The sequence below is a fragment of the Vicugna pacos genome, unplaced genomic scaffold, assembly GCF_048564905.1.
Source record: "Vicugna pacos unplaced genomic scaffold, VicPac4 SAC-SAT, whole genome shotgun sequence".
Taxonomy (NCBI): Eukaryota; Metazoa; Chordata; class Mammalia; order Artiodactyla; family Camelidae; genus Vicugna; species Vicugna pacos.
In genome coordinates this window covers 41,870,870-41,891,191 of record NW_027328721.1, presented here as the reverse complement: position 1 = coordinate 41,891,191, position 20,322 = coordinate 41,870,870, and the positions used below count along the sequence as shown (strand labels likewise).

General features: G+C 54.9%; 1 non-coding gene across 1 annotated transcript; it reads right to left on the bottom strand.

The window, feature by feature from the left end:
- Positions 1–1,222: 1,222 nt before the first annotated feature.
- Positions 1,223–1,329, bottom strand: LOC140692274 (U6 spliceosomal RNA). The gene has a single exon (XR_012067844.1). It is a non-coding gene; the product is annotated as a U6 spliceosomal RNA (small nuclear RNA).
- Positions 1,330–20,322: the final 18,993 nt, after the last annotated feature.

Sequence of the window (20,322 nt, the reverse complement as noted above, 5' to 3'; positions counted from 1 at the left end):
GACACTCTGCCTCTCCCTCTTCTTCCGGGCCTGAAATGGGGAGGAAAAAATATCGCTTCCCCTGGAAGCCGGAGTCCAGAGCCCGCCATCCGGAGGGACTTCTGGCTTGGCCTTCTCCTGGGGTGGGGGGAGGGCACGCCACCGCACGTGTTCTTTGTCAACTCCCCGTTTCTCTCTTCTCGAGTTATCTCTTTGGGAAGGCTCCCACACTGGATGAAAACAGACAGACAGACAGGCTGGTATCTCTCCCTACCCCACCCTTCGCCCCCCAAATGACTGATCTTCTGTCCCATCAAAATCACCACTTGTTTTCCAACGTGGCTTTCTTGGATCCTGGAGGACTGACATCAACTTAGAGCCAAGATGGGCACAGAACTGAAGGACCTTCTCGGCTGGCCTAAGAAGTCTGTCATCGTGATGTGGGAGGTATTCTTCGAGGGACCTATCTGACTAAGTGCTTGACGGCCTTTTGGACTTTGAACCAACTTGGAGATAGGAACTAGGATGAGAGGGCCCCCGAAATAGCTCAGCAAACTCTTCTCCACCCTTAGAAGAGAGACAGACAGATAGACAGACAGACAGAGAAAGAGAGAGAGAGAGAGAGAGAGACAGACAGACAGACAGGCAGACAGACAGACAGTGTGTGTGTGTGTGTGTGTGTGTGTGTGTGTGTGTGTGTGTCTGTCTGTCTGCCTGCCTGTCTGTCTGTCTGACGGTCTGTCGGTCTGTCTGCCTGCTTATTGTAGGAACTCTCTGTCAATGGAAGTATAGTTGACTTACAATGTTGTGTTCATTTATGACGTACGGCATAGTGATTCACTTATTCACACACACACACACACACACACACACACACACACACACACGTATACTTTTTCAGGATAGGTTATTACAAGCTATTGAACATAGTTCCCTGTGCTAGACAGTAGGACCTACTTGTGTACCAGGTTTGTATAGGGTGGTTTATATCTGCTAATCCCAAACTCCTGATTTATCCCTCCGCCTTACCCCGTTCCTCCACCCTACCCTGTCCCCTGTGTTAACCATCGGTTTCTTTTCCATGTCTGCGAGTCCAGTCTGTTTCTGTTTTGTAAATAGGTTCCTTGGAGTCTTTTTAAAATGGAGTTATTTATGTATGGATGGGTGTCTTGACTTACTTTCAGATCCCACCTAGAAGTGATGGCATAGGATATCTGTCTTTCCCTGGGTGACTGACTTCACTAAAACTATGGAACGCTTCACGCATGGGCGTGTGTCGTCCACGTTCAGGGGCCGTGCTGATCTTCTCTGGATGGTTCCCATGTTAGTCTATGTCCTGTGGCAGCAAGCGCTTTCCTTAGGGTTTTTGTCTCAACCTGAAAGCCAGCCCGGAGACTGAAGGTCTTCTAGTTGCGTCCACTATCTGCCTAGGACCCTCTCCACGAATGTTTCCCATTTTCTCTCACCCTTTTGCCTTGGCATCATTGAGTACGAAAACGCTCCGTCTCCTGAAGCCTTGCAGACTGAAGCTGGACAACGGGAGGTAAACGTCAGAGAAATGGCCACAACAGCTCCTGTGCAAACCATCCTCGGGCCTGTTTTCGGGGGAGCCGCTCAGAGAGTTGAGCCGAACACCCCAGGACATCATCAGAGGCATTTCAAACTGCTCGAGCCGTTTCGATGACCCCGATGTGTGGAAATCTCCTACCAGACTGACCCCCTACTCCCGGCCCTGAATCTGGTTTCTCATCTGCTCCGACGATTCACCTTTGTGCTGTACTTTGGTTGTCCACACAAGTGCCTCTTAGGCGATACCTGACTGCTTGCTCCCTAGGCCTAGCTTCAGAAGCCCATCGACACCACCGCCTCCTGAGACGAGATACTACAACGGCAACAGTTTCCTTGAACAGACCTGTTCTCAGAACTAAGAAACTGGGTCCATGAAACGCAGGCCCCCTAGGAAACCATTCCCTCCCTCCTGCCCCCAGACCGCACGCATGCACGGACGCACACGCACACGCACACGCACAGTCAACAGCCCAGCTTTTAATGTGTAAAACTTCCAGGGAAGTTACAGAATAGGGAAATGTTGGGGTCCAGAGTAGGCTGCCCCAAAATGTGCCCGATGGATTATGCTGAATGAAAGGGACTTCACAAGTGGCCAAGGGGGAGGGTATAGGTCAGTGGTAGAGTGTGTGCTTAGCAAGCAAGCACAAGGTCTTGGGTTAAATCCCCAGTACCTCCGGTCAAAAATAAATGCATAAAATCGAATTCCTCTCCCCGCCCGCCCCCCAAAGTATACACTGCTGTATGTCAACTCTGTCTCAATAAAACTGGAAGGAAAAAAAGGAAGGAAAAAAAAAAAAAGCATGATTTAACAAAAGAAAGAAACAAACAAAGAAAGAACTGCCCGAGGCAAGAGGAACACTCTGTCCCTCCTTTCTGCCTCCCTGGAAGCAGGGGAAAAAGAATTTTTTTTTTTTTTAAAGTCTCCCATCCCAGAGGAATCTATCAAGTCAGAGGTCTGCTTCCATGCCCTTCCATGATTCTCAAACGGTTTAGTGGGGTTTACCCAGGTTAGGAAAAGGAGGGGACTCCTTTGGCCTGAGACCAGGCGAGATTCTCCCCCTCCCTCCCGCCTCCCTCCGTGCAGTTGGGACGGGGTGGCCTAAGGGTGGGGAAATTGAAACCAAAAAACAAAAGCCGTTCAACGGAGAGGAGCCGGAGGCCAAGTCAAAGGCTCTGACCTGAGCACAGAGCTTTCTGCATTTGAATGAAGCGATTGAACGAGGCCCTGCCGAATGGATCCTCCTGACGTCCCCGCCCCCGCTTCCAGGAGACAGTCCAGTCGATTTAGGACCCGATTTGGGACCGATCGGTGGAGGAGGCCTGGGCGGCGGCGGCAGTGGCGGCGGCGGCGGCGGCGGCGGCGGCGGAAGCAGCGGCGGGGGGCGGGGGGGGGGTGCGCGGGCGGGGGCGGGACCAACGGTCGCTCCAGCTCTGCCTGCCTGCCTGCCTGCCTGCCTGCGGGGCTGAGGCCTGAGGGCCACGCTGGTTCCTGCCACTCAGGGAAACTTGTGCGGGTGTTGCCGAAAGATCGCCCCCCCCAACCCCGTCCCTGACGAGCCAAATAACCCAGAGACAGGGTCTTAGAGTTTAGAAGAAAAGAGGCAGCTTGATTGCTTTGCTGGGCAAAGGGGACTCACAGCAGGCTAGTAGTGCCTTCCAAACTGTGAACCCGTCTTGGGGTTGGGGTTTCATGCTTCTGTGGACGAACAGGTTGGAGCATGAAAGGGAATCACAACAGGCGGGAGCATAAAAGGTGCTCATGATCAACAAGGGTCTCTGATAAAACTTCCTCCTAAATCTGGATGAGTGTCTGGTAACATGGGACCTCCTGGTGGTCTAGTAGGTCATCAGCCCGTGACCTTCTTTCTCTGGTCAGACTCACCCGGCGGCACCAGCGCCACGGAGGAACTCGGGGTGGGGGGGTGGGAGGGGGCTGGTCGTTCTCCTGAGCTTATCCTCCCGTGACTCCCTTCCTGGGGAAAGACTCAGACGTCAAACATGATTGTCAATTTGAACGATCAGAGGAAGGTCCAATCAAACAGTTAGAATCGACAACTTTAGCTGCTTTGAACAGTGGGCCTGGGGCTGGGAGCGGTGTCTGGTCAGTCGAGTTTGCTGATCGTTCTAAAAGCAAGCAGTAAGCATAAAGCCCAAAATTGGCTTAGCCTAAGTGCGGCCACTTCATGATTCCTCCTTCACTGGGGGCCGAGGCGTGGGGGAGGGCGGGGGTGGGGGACACGACTGAGGTGGCGACGAACTTCTCCGTGAATGCTCGGAGCCGAACTGCTCTCTGGGCCTAGGTCCAAAAAAGGCCTGAGTCTCAGCTATGACAGGTTCTCTCTCTTTCTGGGCACATGGACTGACTCGCCCCGCATCCTCCCATCCTGTCAGACCCTTCGGACACGCACCTCCACCCGAGGAGTTCTTTGGCCTCGTCCAGAAAAAACAAACACACGCACGAACAAAACCAACCGAGCACACAGAAACCCTGATGATCTCCTTGGACCCCATTCACTTCGGAGAGTCCCTCTCGTAGAAATCCCCTCAGCTCGATGATTTCACCATAGCCGCCTCCCTTTCTCTGCCGCAGTGACCCCCACCCCCACCCCCACCCCTGCGTGGGCCCTGTCCCTCTACCTATCAAAAACCAAACCCCAGGAGAAAAGAAAATCAGAATGCTGCTTTGAGCCACTGGATCTGTGAAAGGAACCAAACAGAAAGCCGAAATAACCAAACCAGCCGAACACCAAAAGCGAACAGACAGATACCCCAGAAAGAAGGGCACGCTGACCCCGGCCCCTTTCCTTCCTGGAATCAGGACATAACATACATCTACACCCCCCCCCCCTCCCCGGCCAGGGCCTGTCTTTGCTCAACCCAATAGAAGAGCATTTATGTTTTGCCAGTTTTCTGGGTCCTTCTTTGTTTCATAAAACTGAGAAGAAATACGTGTGGAAGTTCTCTCCTATGAATTGAACAGACTGAAGATCCTTTAAATAACCAAATGAGGTGGAAGTGCCGAGAGTACCATACGGGAACACACCGAGACACATCATCATCAAATTGACCAAAATTAAGGGTAAGGAGAAAATATTAAAATGAGCGAGAGAAAAGCAACAAATAACATACAAGGGAACTCCCGTAAGGTTATCAGCTGATTTTTCAGCAGAAACTCTACAGGCCAGAAGTGGGTGGCACAACATATTTAAAGTGATGAAAGGGGAAAAGTGACAGCCAAGAATACTCTACTCAGCAAGGCTCTCGTTCAGATTTGAGGGAGAAATCAAAAGCTTCACAGATAAACGAAAGCTACAAGATTTCAGCACCATCAAGCCGGCTTTACAAGGAATGTTAAAGGATCGTCTCAAGTCATCAAACCCTAAGAAAAGAGAACAAAAACATGACAGAGAAAGGGAGGGAGGGAGGGGGGAGAGAGAGAGAAAGAGAGAGAGAGAGAGGGAGAGAGAGAGAGAGAGGAGACCTACAAAAGATGGCTTTGCCTGTTTAGGGTCTTCCGTTGTTCCTTATACATTTTGAAATTGTTTGTTCTAGTTCTGTGAGGAATGTCGTGAGTATTTTGACAGGGGTTGCACGGAACCTGCGGATTGCTTTGGGTAGTGTGGCCATTTTGATAGTATTGATTCTGCCAATGCAAGAGCACAAGACAGCTTTCCATTTCTTTGTGTCATTTCAGATTCTGGAGTATAGGTAACCTCCTCGATTAAGTTTATTTCTAGGCATTTTACTGTTTTTGACGCAATGGAAGTGTTTATCCCAGTTATAAAATTCTGGTTTTTAAAGTGGAGGAGGGGAAAAAAAAAAAAAAAAAAAAAGGAAAGGAAAGGCCACAAATGGCAAAATATCCTTCTTTCTTACGGGTGAATTGTATTCCATTCCGTGTGTGTATATGTGTGTGTGTGTGTGTGTGTGTGTGTGTGTGTGTGTGTGTGTCCCCTCTTTTTATCTATTCAAATATTGATGTGCACTTAGGATGCTTCCGTATCTTGGCCATTATAAATGATGTTGCTGTTAATAGCAGGGTGTGTGTATCTTTTTGAATTCATCCTTATTTTGCGGTTGGCTTTATTCCTTTGATAACTATGTAAGTTTAAAAAGCTAAAGCGCTAAACCTTCCTGGAAACAATGAACAGTACGTATATGTAAATTAAAAAATATGTGTGCAGTAAAAAATTAAAAAATAAATACATGAATAAAAAAGAAAGAAAGACAAGGAAATTAGCTATCAAGCCATGAAAGACATGGAAGAAACTTAGAAGACATCTTACTAAATCAAAGAAACCGGTCTGAAAATGTTACCAACTGGACAATTCCAACCAAAGGACATCCTGGAAAAGGCAAAGCTCTAGAAACAATAAAAAGATCGTGGTATCCAGGGGTTTGGGGAGAGGGAGGGAAGGAGGAATGAACAGATACAGCGTGTGGGATTTTTTTAAGGCGATGAAATTATTCCGTCGGATACCATAGTGGTGGCTACATGTCATTATGCATTTGTCAAAACCCATAGAACGTACGACATCAAGAGTGAACCGTCATGTAAACTATGGACTTTGATTGATAATAGCGTGTCCATGTCGGACCATCAGTTTGACCAAATAGGCCACACTGATGAGGGATGTTGAGGGGAGGGGAGGATATATGTGTGGGTGGGGAGGGCTGTGTGAGAACTCTCTGTATTTTCTGCTCAATTCTGCTGTGAGCCTGAAACTGCTCTAGGAAATAAAGTCTATTAATCAAAAAACAAAAACAAGAACAAACACAACGAAACAAAACAAAACAGCCAAATGAGGTGAACCAGGATTCAGTCATCCAAAATGGAGCTGGACGGCCAGTGGGAGGAACTTGGTTACAGACATAGTCTTGTTTCGGGGAGGGGCACGTTGTCCCCTCCCTCTACACATCTTGAGTCCTCTGGGCTGGACTGATCCAAAAATGGACCCCAGACGGATCGTTGAGCAGGAGCGACAGGGAACCTCCTGTCTTTCATTCAAGCACTCATGTGTCCCCGAAGCAGGCAGCCTTTCTCCGTTTTAGGACAAGAAATCAGCCCTTTGTGCGAAATGGACCGGGCTGAGAGACTTTGGTTTTGGGTGACCCGTCTGTGAAGAATCGAGACGGAGTTTGGGTTTTGGGGGGGAAGCCCCTGAAAGAAGTCACGAGGTTGGTTGGTTTTCTCTAGGCTTCCGGGGCCTGAAGGCTCTCAGTGGGAGATCAGGGTGATTTCCTAAGTCCAGATGCAGGGAGGGCACCCTCCACGGAAGTGATTGATTTCCCGCTTTCAGGGAGACAGAAAGAAGAGTCTGAGGGTCCGGTCCCTCTTGCGTCTGCTGGCCGGCCCCTCGGCTTCTTCGGTCACTCTCATTTCTAACCTATCCGTGTGCCACGGAGGCACATACATGTTTGGGGTGGCCTCCCCTGGGTCCCGACACCGGCATCCATGGGGGGAGGGGGGGCATGAGTGGTCAGAACTGTATCAAGCTCAAGGGCGCCACCAACCGGTTTCAAAAACAAATCTGCCAGCAGCTGCTAGCTGCAGCCTTGTCGTTTCAAAGTTCCCGCCTTGCTCTTGTGGTGTTTTCTTTCGTTTCCCCTTCTCCACTTGCCCCGTGGGGTAGTCTGGTGACACACACTTCCAGTGCTTCTTTCTTGCATCTGTGTCTCCTGGGCTGCAGTCCTAAGAACCCCCCCCATCCCCCCCCGGCCCCCCCCCCCCCAATAAGCTCGTTTCTTTACCCTCCACCAGGTCTCCTGGCTTGGGAATCTCGGTTCACACCATGTGTCTCGTGTCCTCTCTGAATTCATGGGCCCAGCCATCCACCCTAAGGAGACGGAGGGAGGGAAGGAAGGCTTTGACCTGGCGACCTTCCTTGCCGGCATCCTCCGGATTTCGGACCCTTCAGTGTGCCACCCGCCACCCGCCATACCACCCTCACCCTGAGGCCTAGCCCTCGGGGCTCCGTCCACGCGGAAACCTGAACGCGGACGGACGGACCTGGATGGCGGGCGGGGTGGGGGTGGGGGGTGGAGGGGCTTGCTTCATCACCGCCGGAACCGTGGAGGCGACCGAGACAGACGCGTCCTTCAAGAGGTGAAGGGACACGTAGCCCGGGCTAGGTCCGTGCCACGGCATGTGATTTGGCTCTAAAAAGGAAACCAGGGGCCCGTGGAGCCGAGAGACCTGTGGGAGACAGGCGGGGCAGTTTCTGCGTGCACATGACTCCCTGAAAGGAGCCAATCTGAAAAGGTGGCATCCTGTAGGGTACCGGCTCTGGATGACGTTCATTCTCAAAAGGGCAAAAGCCCAGAGAGGGTGAAAAGATGAGTGGGGTTGTGTGTGTGCGGGGGTGAAGGTTGTGTCTCTCTCTCTCTCTTTCTCTCTCTCTCTCTCTCTCTCTCTCTCTCTCTCTCTCTCTCTGTGTGTGTGTGTGTGTGTGTGAGTGTGCGCGCGTGCGTGTGTGTGTGTGTGTGTGTGTGTGTGTGTGTGTGTGTGTTGTGGCGGGGGGGGTTGTTGATGAATAGGTGGAGCACAGGGGACTTTTAAGCAGCAAAACTCTCCGGTAGGTAGGCCCACGATGGGATGAAAACCAACGTGTTGGGTATGGCATTCCCTAAGATGGGGTGAACTGAAAGAACCCTTCTGGGTGTCTGCCCCTCAGCCGAAGTTTAAAGTCCTTCCTAAAGCCAGAAGGTAAAGACCCCCGTGAGCAATCTGAGCGGCCATTGCTGAGGGGTAAGAGCGAGGCCAGTGAATCCAGTGAAAGACTGACTGACTGACGTGGGGTCCTGGGTCCCTCGGCTCGACCCCCTTCCCCGGGAAACCGAAGCCTTCGACGCAGGGATGCGCTTTGACACGCTTATGTCTCATCAGAGAAGGTTTCTTCTGCCTGGCATTGTGTGACGGGGCCGAGAAACCCGTCCTCTCCTCCTTTGCATGAGGTAGCCGTCGCTCCCGCCTTGGCGCAGCGGTGAAGAAGGCTACCAGAAACACGGTTCTGCGTTTCTCTCTATACCGTGGGCGAGCGTCACGGCTTTTCCTTGCGTTTCACCATGCAGTCAGAGGGCATTATCAAAACTAAGCGTGCCATCCAAATTTTCCTTTTCCTTTTTTAAAGTGACTGTCAAGAACTTAGGCAGCATCGAGTGAAAACGTTGGGCACCTTCATCTCTTGGTTTGTATGGAGCCAGCTAGGTCATCAGACCCACATCACCATGATTTCTGAATTCTAAGATACTTTCCAATCCATGATATTGTACATTCCTGGGTCCTGGGATGTCATTCTGGTTGATCAGGTCAAAGGGAATGTGTCCCTCCGTAGCACTGATTAACACGTCAGCTTATTTAAACGACAACAGAGGAAATTCCCTTCGGGCGATATTCATTCCACACGCTCAAGGAAACCGATAGGTTGTGTGCCTGAGCCCACACAGTGTGACGCAAGAACGGGGTGGGGGTTGAGGGAGGGGGAACTCTGGCTAGTGTCCGGGACCTAACGGGAGATAGAGTGGAGGGTGATTTTTGCCCTTCTTCAGGGTCAGGGTGAATCGGCCCGAGGTTGACTTGTGCGCTCAGAAAGAGGGCCTTTATCGGATGCCCCGAGCCGACTTTTCTTTTCTTCTTCTTCTTCTTTTCTTTTTTCAGTTTTATTGATATAGGTTTGACATACAGCCCTCTATCAGTTTCAGGTGTACAGCACAATGATTTGACTTCCATAGATTGTGAAGTGATTATTAGGTAACTTTAGTGAACATGAAACAACGATATTTTAAAAGGGGGTTTAATCAACAGAACTGCTGTTTATGATGATCATCTATTCCTAAGAGAAAGGACAGATGAACACTCCAAAATGCAGGAAGTGCATAGGCACAGAATGATGAACAATCTTTACCCGTGCAGACGTTTTGACACCAGGATACGTGGAAAGCTGAAGTCTTAGAACATAGAAATATTTGGCTCTCCATTTGACCTGGAAATCTCCTTGTTGGAAAGAAGCTAATTTCTCCTCCTCATCCTCGTCCTCGTCCTCTTCCTCCTCCTGTCTTTTTAATTTAAAAAACAAATTTTTTTTAACAAAAAGTTTTTATCTTTTTGGAGGGGGGACGGGTCGTTAGGTGTCTTTATCTACGTTTTAAGTAATTATTTAGATTTATTCTACGTTTTCAGTGGTGGTAGTGGGGACTGAGCCCAAGGCCTTGTGCATGCTGAGCACGCACTCTACCGCAGAGCTCTACGCTTTCCCAGAAAGGAGCAAATTCCTAAACATAGAGCTGGATGAGCAGGTCAGCTTTTTGATCTCATAGAAGCAGCGGCCCTGTTCTCTGGGGGAACCGTCCTTATCTTGTCCGTCTCGACAACGTCAGAAACGTCTACATAGCTCACAATGGCCTGAGACTGAGGCCAGGGGGCTGAATCAGGTAGAACCTGAAACCAAATGGAAGAAACAAAAAAGGGGGGGGGGGCACGCGGAGGCCTTTTTAAACGTGCACACTGCTGCGAGGGCTCCCTCGTCGAAACTCTAATTCGCAGCCTTCTTAAGGAGAAATATACATCTGAAACGTCTTTTTTTCCACGCAGAGTTTAAAAGCTTTCACCCTCCGAGCCGAAAAACCTTACCCGTCCCATCGGTTCTTTCTAAGTGAGTGGGTTCTCTAGTGTCCTACGCGTCTGCTGGGAAACAAGCTGCTGGAAAACAAGCAACTAGAAACCAAGCTGCACCAACATTTCCATGAGCTTAAAATCTTACATTCACACTTAACTTGCTTAAAAATGCACACGCTTGCTTTGTTTTCATGTTTTACACAGTAGATGACCTAGAACATGCATGATGCTAAAGAAATTGTGTGAGGGGCAATCCTGAGATTGACCGTGAGGGCACAAAGGATGGCAGATATTTCCTTAGGGTAAAACAATGGACGGTCATGGGAAGCCAGATCAGCCATTAACAGAACTTGGTTCTGGCAGGAAAGCATGCGGTTTAACCCCGGGGAAATATTTGCTATCTCGAGATGTCCCAGAGGCAATCACAGGATATACGCTTAGAAATTTTGCATCCCCGGAGGAGGGTGATTGTTCCTGGAAGGGTTAGGCCTGAAATGAATCAGTTAGCCAGCAAGCAGAACTTCGTGCTTCTGGTATGAAATATCTAAAGCCCCACCTCTTTGATCGCATATCTTCCCCCCCCCCCCCCGAGCCGTAGACTCCCAATAAACAGGCTGTCGACCAGGCTTTTGGCACTCTAGATCCACGAGACCTTGAGTCCCCTGGTCCCATTTTTGCTCTTTACTTTGTCTCTTTGTTTCTTAATTCTTGCGTCGCCCGTCCTCAGACACGGTCCCGAACTGCGCTGGACGCAGCACCCGTCCTACCCGACTCATGAGTGACCTATAGTTTTTAAATGAAAGCTACAAAGTCTCTGGTCATGTCGATCTGCTGGTCTCGTCTGTATGAGACAGGGCATTACCTGAGTTTCAGAGACATACACAGACACACACAGACAGACAGACACACACACACGCGCGCGCGCGCGCACACACACACACACACACACACACACACACACACACACACTCTAAAGGGAAAAAAGAACAAAGAAAGAGAAAGAGAAAGAAAAAGGCTCAGGGGAATAAAGGATTCGCTTGCTCTCTGTGACATGACCCAGCAGACCTAGTTGTCACAAGACAGGAAGCTCAACTCTCCATGTTTACATTATGTGTTCCTGAGCTTTCTTGCAGAAAATTCTCATGCATTTCTTTCCCCTCACGGAAGTCTTCTCTATTCCCCACAGAGCCTGGGGCGATGGCTCTGCACCCTGGAGGCGCCTGCGGCCGAGCCAAGATATTGGATGATTTGTGGAAGTGATCAGTGATCCTGAGACAAAGCCCTTCCTTTAGGTAGAAAAGCAAGTGGCCCCTGCTGCTCAGGGAGCTGGTGCTCCCCTTCCCCCCCTCCCGTCATGCCACCTTCTCCTTTGTGCACAAGCTATCGCTTTCGCAACAGAGCTTGGCTTGCCTGAGAGTCTTGTGGAAGCCATCCTCATTTCTATGGTACTGCCGTCCAAGGATCTGGAAAGGGCCCAGTCCCATGTATGCATGTAGGCACGTGTGTACGTCCCCGGCTTGTAGGCCTGACGTGTTTCTCCCTCCAGATACACTTGCCAGAGTTCATTCACGAAAGAGCTCTATGGAACTGGTTTTCAAGGGAACATGCAGGCAGGGAATGCGAACAGGAAGGAACCCAAATGTTTTCCTTCAGGTTGACATGATCTGGGACAGATCCTTCCATCCAGAAAACCAAATGTCAAGGGATTGGTCTCGTGAAAAGAGCCATGTCTTGATTGTGATGAGCAGCGTTCGAGGTGAAACTTTTTGCCTCCCTAGGTTTACCCCGAATCCTTGAAGTTCCTGTGGGTTACCTCTGTCATGAAATGTGTCAGCCAGAAAAATAAAATAAAATAAAATAAAATAAAATAAAATAAAATAAAATAAAATAAAATAAAGAGTCTGGGAGCGATGGCTGGCTCGGTCTCAAGTCTCAGGAAGTGTTCACATCCCAAGCAGTCCTGGGGGGTAGTGTGTGTGTTGGGGGGGGGGGGAGGCGGCCCGTCTCTGAAAAATTGGTGCCTCCTCCACGTAGTTTTTGGTCCCTTGCAACTGGAGCGTCTGGCGACGTCCCTGGAATGTTTAGATCGTTTCCAAAGAAGATGAGATACGGAAGCGTTCGTTCCTGGCTCCATGAGTCGAAGGGGACGTGCTTTGATATCCTTCTGATAGGAAAGACTCGAGATCTGTCAAGTGTGTTGGCCGACATGACTGGTATACCTTCGGAGGACGGATGGACCGACAGACAGACAGACAGACAGACAGACAGACCGGAATACACACATACTTACTTACTTACATACGTACGTACGTACATACATACATACATACGTATGTGCATACATACATATATACATACAAGTAAAATAAAATAAAATAAAATAAAACAAAACAAAACAAAACAAAACAAAACAAAAGGATGCTGTGAGGAGAAAGTGTCTGTTTCTGGCTAGGACCAAATCGTGTCCGTACGTGGACCGGTTGGGAAACACTTGTGTCCCAGATGGTTCACCGTGACTTCCTCGTGAACATTTGCTGTGACCGATTCGGGCTTGCTTCGGAATAGTCACGGTCTCCGGAATAGTCACGGTCTCGTTCTGAGGAACGTCTCCTGGAAAGCATGTGGAGACCATCTTCGTCTGCCGTCCTTAGGAAACGTTCCAGCAGAGCGGGTGTCCGAGAGCCTCTAGGGGCGATGGCTATGCTTAATGGACTTCTGTCCATCTTCAGGCCGAATTTCGTGGAAGCATGCTGATCTGGCCAGCTGACAAGTCTGAATGGGGGTGATTTTTGGTAGAAATGCGCGTCCTTGGAGAGACCAGGGGAAGGGGAGCATGTCTCAGTGGAAACTCTCGTACAGCGTGATAGAGATGAGAATGCGGTTCTGTGTCATCATCTTTGCGTGCTTCCCGCCACCCTCCCCCTCCCCACCCCGCCCTGCCTTCCACTGATACGCTGGGCCACGTCACGCGTGCTTCGAGTTTTCTCCGATAGTTGGCCAACGCTCTTCCGACTCCCGTTGCCCATGGTTCTCCCGCTTTGGACTTGGCATCCTCGAGAACCAAAGCCGCCCTTTCCCTGAAGCCCCGCCGAGCCGGACTGAGCAGCTGGACATCTGCTGGAGAGAGATCACTGCCGTGTCCCCTCTCGAGACCCTCCTCCTGCCCATTGCTGTGGAGGCCGCTTGGAAAGTGGACCTGAACCCGCATGCGTTTTTCAGGCCGCCCGAGCCTCTTCGAGCCCGACGCCTAGACATCTTCCAGAGTGGTGGCGCTCCGGACTCACACCCGGGGTTTCTCGTTGGCTTCGGCCACGGACCTTTGTCTTCCTGGAACGAAAGACCAGACCGGTTTCATCAGGTGGAACCATCTGCCTGGTGGCGGGACTGTCGTGGAGCCCTATGGACCACCCCGAAATGTATGTGCAGCCCAAGGGTGATCTCTCCAGCTGAACAACCATCGAGGCCCAAAAGGATCCCCCCCCCGCCCCCGCCCCGGGAAGAAAGAAACTTTGACCTTGACCCTTAGCTGCCCGAATGAGAATTTGGATCGGGGTTGGGTAGGGTGATAGAGATCTCCCTTGGCCCAGTTCCCGTGCGCAGGACTTTCAATGACTGTGTCTTCCTGAAAGGACACCCGCCCCCTGACCATGCTGTCTCGTCATCAGTTTGTTTCCACGAGGGATGAAGTGTCATTGTGTGCACGGCAAAGTTGGCCGCTGCCTGTTCGGTCCGCCATCGCTCCGTAAAGGACCGAGGAAGTGTGCGTCGTGACCAGTGACAGATTTCGGAGCCCGTGGGTGGTGGACGGGTGTGTATCTGTTATCCAGGTCACGCGCGACGCGGTGTGTCGTGGTGTGGCCCGCCCGGCCACCCCACCTCCCTTCCCCCATGGAAAATCAAGAGAGAGTATTGCCCGAGACAGACGAAAGTGCAGCCACGAAACCTAAAAGGATGACCCTGGATGTCAACTTGGAGGTGGCTAGGAGACGGCTGAGCATGCATAGGACCACACTGCCACCGTGTGGGATGCTGCACATGTGTCGCCGTCGTGGTTTTCAGCTCCTCCACCTATTGCCCTCACCTACATCCACTCTTTATCTCACTGAACTCTTTTTGAACTCTTTTTTTTTTTTTTGGGAAGACAGTGAGAATTTTCTCTCTCTCTCTCTCTCTCCCTCCCTCCCTCCCTCCCTGTCTCTCTCTCTCTCTCTCTCTCTCTCTCTCTCTCTCTCTCTCTCTCTCTCTCTCCCCTACTCTCTCTCATAATTGACCTGACAATAGGATGTCAGTTTTCACGTGTCCAACATAGCGATTCGGGATTCTTCCATGTTCCACGATGATCACCGCGATGAGTCTGGTTACGGATCCGTCACCGGACAGCGTCATGACAATAGTATGGATTGACTCGACTCGCCCTGCTGTCCATGACAACCCGTGATTAATGTATTTAATAATTGGAGATAACTGGAAGCTTGTACTTATTCCTCTCCCTCACCCATTGCACTCATTGTTCCTTCTTGGTATCCATGAGCCTGTTTCAGCTTCCTTGCATGTGTTCCTGCGTATTGTCTTGGGGATTCTGCCTCGAAGTGACAACATCCCTCTTGGACTTAGGTCACTTGGTTAACATCATCCCCTCAAGGTGTAGGTCTCTCCAGACCACGTGACACTGTCCATTCGTCCATCCGCGGGCCCTTAGTGGAACTGCCGGGTCTTCCAGGAGTTTCCTGTGGGATGTTTTGAGGGACTTCTGTCCTGTATTCCCTAATGGCTTTCCTCCACCTCCGTTTTGCCCTCTCCCCCTCGCCCCCACCGCCAACCCCTGTTCCGTGTTGCCTTCTGTCTTCTGTCGGAGAGCGGATTCTGTCAGGTATGAGTCCATAGCTCTGTGTCCGCCCGCCAGCCCGCCCACCCGGCCCCATCGAACGGTGGTCTCTATCACATGTTCCGTCAGAAGCAGGCACTTTCTGCTTGTTTTTGGAACTTGCTGTCGTGATTCCAGGTTCTGGGCCTGTCTGGATATCTCTTAAAAACAGAAATGCGTGCGTTTTCCCCCTTTTTTAATTGTTTTTGTTTACTTATTTATGTATTTACTTGCTTACTTATTTACATATATTTATTTATTTAGGCTTTTTTTTGTTGTTGTTGTTCTTGTTGCTGTTGTTGTTTTTGGTTGTTGTTTGCTTATTCGGGGAGGGGAGGTAATTCGTTTCTTTTGCTGGTTTGTTGCCTGACTTAGTGATTGCCTGACTCACCGACTTCCTTATTTACTTGAACGGAGGTCCTGAAGATCGAACCCTGGACCTTGCGCGTGCTGGACAGGCACTCTGCCGCTGAGTTCTACACACCATCCTCCCCCGCCCCCGCCCCTTCCCCATTTGGATACAAAATAATTTTTTTTTTCTTTTAAACTGAAAAAGTCAGTTTGGGTCTCCTGCCCGTGTTTCATCATTGGTTTGTTGGCTTCTAGGAGGTGGAGTTGACCGAGTTCTTGGACTGTTTAGGAGAGGAACCCCTGATGGGCTGTGGTGGTGCTTTTTCTACATTTTTGTTTGTTTGTTTGTTTGTTGTTGTTGTTGTTTTTTGTTAAAACCCCAGAGTAAGTTCTACAACTTGATTTCCCTTTGGTGGTGGGTTTTGTCGTTTGTTTTCATGTTTTTTTTTTTTTTTCCACATGGGGCTACAGTTTCCTTGTCCACGTGTGACTGTGTGTCAAACACACACACCGACACACACACACAGACACAGACACGGGCACACATGCACACACAGACACGCGGATGCCCATGCACAGTGTTGTTCTGTGTAGATGCACTGAACCTCGATTTACCGAGCGGGTGGCTATCGACTCGCCCCCCCCCCCCCAACCGCCGCCCGCATTTTTTTGTTTTTCCTCCTCCTCCCTGTGGTTGTGGTCAGCCGTGCTGACGTCCGTGTTCTCACGACCGACCGCGAGTGCGTTTTCCCCACGCGCCCATTTGTTGTCTTTGGGCTTTGTCGTGATCTGTGCCAAGATCGATTTTTCTTTCCACTTCGATGGGGTTGACGGTCTTCATCCTTTCTTTTCTAGCTTCTGGGCTTTGCCTGTCTGCTTTCAAAAGACCTCCTGCATTCGAGAGGACGGACTCCAAAGCCGATTCCTGCGTTGTTCTCGGAGCGCTCGCCTGGTTTCGGTTTGCCAGCCCCCGCCTTCCCTCCCTGTTTCCCTCCTCCCCTTCCCACCCCCCCCCCCGCCGCCGGGAACCCGGGATCTCGTCCTGGTCGCTCTGGGCCACCCGCCGGCGTGTCCGTGTGATCTCCCCCGCCCGGGGAATCGCGTGGGGAGCGCGTCCCCTTCGCGGCAGCCGCCCGGCCGGCCGGCCGTGTCTTGCCAAACCCCGGCTCCCTCCGTCCTCCCCGCCCTGATCTGCTGCCGGGGTGGGTCGCGTCGCGTCGCGTCGCCTCATGCCGCCGTGCCGTGCCGTGCCGTGCCGTGACGAGGGTGAGCGGGCTCCGAGGCGGACGCCACGGGGTCGCGCCGGCCGGCCGCCCGGCGCCTCAGCCCGGGACGGTCTCGGGCGTTTGGGCGGCCGGCGGTCGGGATCGGTTCCGGGGACGTTGGCGACGGCTGTCGGGCGCCATCTGGCTGCCGCTCTTGAGATCGTCCCTCTTCTCCCGAGCGTCGGCGACCTCGGCAAGGGATGGGGCTCGGCGGCGGGGCCCGAGGCAGACTTCGGGGAGGCTGGCGACACCGGCGGTGACAGTCCCCGTGGCGCTGAGCCGCGGGCGCGTCCTGCTCTCGGCGCAGATTGGACTCGCAGGCTGATGAGGGGGTGACTGTCGCCGCGCTCCCGGGATCTCGTGTGTAGGGGGAAGCCGTGTGGCCTGGCCTGGTCGACCAGCATCCGCCTGTGCCCCTGCAGCCGCGGGGACCGACCCGAGCCGATCGGACACGGCCTGCGCCGTGCCGCCGCGGGGGAAAGGGACGGGGTGTCCCGCGCCCGGGCCGCCGGCGGCTAGGTGGTCCGGCCCTCGTCTGTGTCCCTTGGACGACTGCTCCCGAGGCGAGGAGCGGCCCGGGCCCAGTGCGGTGAGGCCGGGGACGGGCGCGCTGGGGTTCCCGGTCGTCGGAGGCGCCTCCTTGGATGAAATGTTTTCTGAGTCCCGATGGACCCGGAGACGTGGCTGGGCCGGCCCCTGTTGGCGCGGGAGGCCAGGGAGGGCGCCCCCCGGCCCGTAAGCCTGCCCGCGTGGGTTCCGGTGGCATTTGAGGGACCGAGACTTCATCCGGACTCGGGGACCGGCACGGGGGCGTCCTGCGAGGGATGTGGGGGAGGCAGGCTTTCCCCGGCCCGGTGCTCGGGAGCGGTCCCTCGTGGGGGGCCCTCTCCTCGGAGGCGCCTCTGTGGCATCTCCCCGAGTCCCCGGCCACGCGGGCGAGAAACGGGCAGGGCGTCCCCGGCCCGATCCCGTCTCCCTCTCGTCCCTTCCCATTCCCACTGCTCCTCCTCAACCCCTCCCCCTCCCCCTCCCCCCCCCGGTCGATCAGATGGCCCCCGAGAGCTTCGGGGCTGCCATTTATGGGGGTAGGGCTGGGGGCAGGTGGCCGGACCGAGGTCCCGGGGCCCCCCCTGCAAATCGTGGACCCGACCCGTTTCCGGGCGCTGTCATTTTTCCTTTCGTGTTGGGCATTTTCTGCCAGCAGATAGGTGCTGACACGGTCTTTCTCGGTGTCTGTCACCGAGTGTTGGGTCTCCGGACGCGTGTGGGGCTCTTGGGCTTTGTCTCTGCGTGAGCCCTGGCCTGGTAGAAGCTGACTCTGCTTCTGACACTTGAGCCGCCCGCTCGGGCCTGCGCGCCGGCTCTCGTGTGTGCGTCCGGCTGACGTGGCCCGTGGTGCCGCCTCCGGTCTCTGGTGGCCCGAGGGCGGTGGGGTGAGGTGGCGGCGTGGGTCTTTTACCCCGTGCGCTCCCTGCCGCAGGCACCCGGTGGTGGCCGGCACGACCCCACCCTCCCAGGCTCCGTGCCGCGTGTCAGGCATTCTCCGCCTGGGGTCGTTGGCCACTCTCCTCGTAGAGGAACGAGGAGTGGGTGGCGCCTGGCGAGGCTGAAGCAGGCCCCCCTCTGGTGGTTGTCCTCGCCGGGCCCTCCCTTCTGGCTCTGGGGCTTCCCTGCCCCATGGCTCGCTCGCTCGCTCGCTCGCTCGCTCACCTGACCGATGTGGTGACGTCATGCTCTCCCGGGCCGGGCCTAAGCCGCGCCAGACGAGGGACGGGACGTTCATGGTGAACGTGGCCTCTCTTCTCGTTCTGCCTGCGGGCCCCTCGCCTCTCCTCCACCGCCCGTGGGTGGCGGGGGCAAGGAAGGGGTGCGGACTCCGGCCCGACCTCGGTCTCCCGTGCCTCGTGGTGTCGGCGGGGCCGGGGTCTTGTGACGCGGCAGACACCTCTCGCCTCCTCGCCTGCTCGGCGTCTTGTCTCGCGAGCGGCCCTCCCCCGCGGTGGGGGAGGGCTGCCCCCGCCGCCACGCCACGTATCCCCTCGCCGGGGTGCGAGCGTGTCTCGCCTTGGCCCTCTGTGGTGCCCCTGGAGCGCTCCAGGTTGTCCCTCAGGTGCCCGAGGCCGAGCGGTGGCATCGCTTCCCGTCCCCAGCGTGTCCTCTCGGGTAACCCCTGCGGTGGTCGTGTGTCCCGAGCCACTCTCTTGAGCAGTGGGGGAGGGGTCGGGACGGTAAGCGAGGCGTGGCCCCGCTCCCCACCCTCGGTTGGGGCCGGGGCCGCCTCCTGGTCGTCGTCCTCACCCTGTACGGGGGGGACTGACGTGGCCGGGCGCACGCCGGGTGGGTCCCCCCCTCTGCGGGGCTCGCGCCCGGGCGTGGGAGCGGACGTGGTGGGGCCGGGTGATGTGCCGGTGGGGGCGGGCGCCTGTCTCGTCCCCACGCGGCCTTGGGTGCGTCTCCTCGCGAGGCGGCACGGGCTTTCCCCGGCCCCGACCGCGAACGCTCGCTTTTCGGCCCGCTGCTTACCCCTACCGCAGGCCCCTCCTGCCCAGCCGAGCGCTGACGTCCACCTCGGCGGACTTCCGTAGGCCTGAAGGGGGCCCCCGCTGGGTAGGGGGCGATGCGCCCTCGGTGAGAAAGCCTTCTCTAGCGATCTGAGAGGGGAGCCTTGGGGGGTACCGGACAACCCCCAGCCGCCGCTCCTCCATCCAGAGCGTGCAGTCGCCACGGGGAAGCGACTGCCGCAGCGTGTGGGCAGGGCCCCGCCGCTTTGGCGTGTGGGTTGCGCCGGCCCCGCGGCGGGGCCGTGTGCTGCTCTTTGCCTGCTGTGGCCCGCGCCTCCCCCCTCCGAGTCGGGGGAGGGTTCTGCCGGGCCGGGCCGGGCCCGGCGTCTGGCGCGGGGCCGTGCGAGCGCGCGTGCGTGCGCGCGGGCTTTGCCTCCCCGGTGCGTGCCGTGGGGGGAGGGGCAAGGCGGTCCACCCCGACTTTGCCCCCCGTTGTCTCCCCGCCGCGAGGAGCCACCCCACGTGTTCCGGTCCCGAGCCGCAGCCACCGGTGGCGGTGCGTGGGCTACGGGTCGGGCCGCCTCGCTCGGGAGCGTTTCCCCGGGCCGCGAGGCCTGGGGGCGAGCCAGACGAAGCAGGATGATGTGGGTGGTGGACGGACAGACCGGACAGACAGACAGACGGACGAGTGAGCGAGCGGAAGGGGCTACCCTCTGGAGTGGGGGTTAGCCTGCTGCGCGCGAGTCCCGGCGGCGGGGCCGGGGTGTGGGAGGAACCGCCGAGGGTTGGCTGAGGCCGGCCGGCGTCCTGGGCGTCGCGGGGCCGCCCCCACGTGTGGGGGTGGTGGGATCCTGCGCTTGTTTCCCCGGCGGCCCGGTCGTGTCTCGGGATTTCCCCTTCCCTGGGCTGGTGCCCGCCCACACCCCCGACCCCTGCGGCCGTCGCTCTTGTGCGCGAGCGGCCCCTCCTCGTCGTCGCCGGCCCTCCCCTGCCCGGACCGATGGCCACCCGCGCCGAGCTTTTCCACCACCGACCCACCCCCCCGTCCTGGGACCAGTACGTGGCCTCACCGCGTGTGGGTGCTGTCCCTCCCCTGGAGGCGGCCCCGGGTGAGGCGTCGTCGGACCCGACGGGGGGGTGGAGGCGGGGTGCTTCGGCACGGCACGAACGTTTTGTTTT